The sequence below is a fragment of the Calidris pugnax genome, unplaced genomic scaffold (genome assembly GCF_001431845.1).
Source record: "Calidris pugnax isolate Ruff unplaced genomic scaffold, ASM143184v1 scaffold94, whole genome shotgun sequence".
Taxonomy (NCBI): domain Eukaryota; kingdom Metazoa; phylum Chordata; class Aves; order Charadriiformes; family Scolopacidae; genus Calidris; species Calidris pugnax.
Window position 1 is genome coordinate 1,510,700 of NW_015090822.1, and position 567 is coordinate 1,511,266.

A 567-nucleotide genomic window follows, 5' to 3' on the forward strand; every position below is an offset into this window, starting at 1 on the left:
TCCCGCGCAGTTCCCGCGCGAAGCTAACTTTCCGCTTAAGTAAAAAACAAATTAGCACCGCTGAAAGGATGGGAGGGGGGGGGATAAATATCGCGGGGAAGCGCCGAGCCGGTGTGGCCCTGGAAGGGGTGTCGCGGGGCGCAAATCCCGCGCCCCAAAATCGCCCCCGTCCCCTCGTTTTTTTGGACCCGGGGGCGACGGCGGCGGCCGGGAAGGAGCCCCCGAAGGGAGACGAAAAGGGTTTAGACAATAGGGCTCTGCGGGAAAGTTGTCAGTCTGCGCCTGTGTTTGTCTACCTCTCTATAGGAATTACCGGCTCCGCACCCCGCGCCCCCGCCGCCCGCGCCGGCGGTAATCCACCCCCTGACTTCTGCCCTGGGGGGCTTCACAAACCCGGGCTCACTTGTAGCACGACAACAGCCCGGAATAATGCCTCCGACCTTCAAACGCTCTTTAATTAGCTTTTTTTCAGCAAACTAAAAGATGCTCAAATGAGCCCCCTTTGACAAAAAAAAAAAAAAAAAAAAAAAAAAAAAAAAAACCCCCCCCCCCTTCAAATTTTATTTT

At 55.4% G+C, this 567-nt stretch overlaps 1 protein-coding gene across 1 annotated transcript in view; it reads right to left on the reverse strand.

The window, feature by feature from the left end:
- The window catches only part of LOC106886733, a 343,658-nt gene that overhangs the window by 70,595 nt on the left and 272,496 nt on the right, over window positions 1-567 (reverse strand). The window lies entirely within an intron of this gene.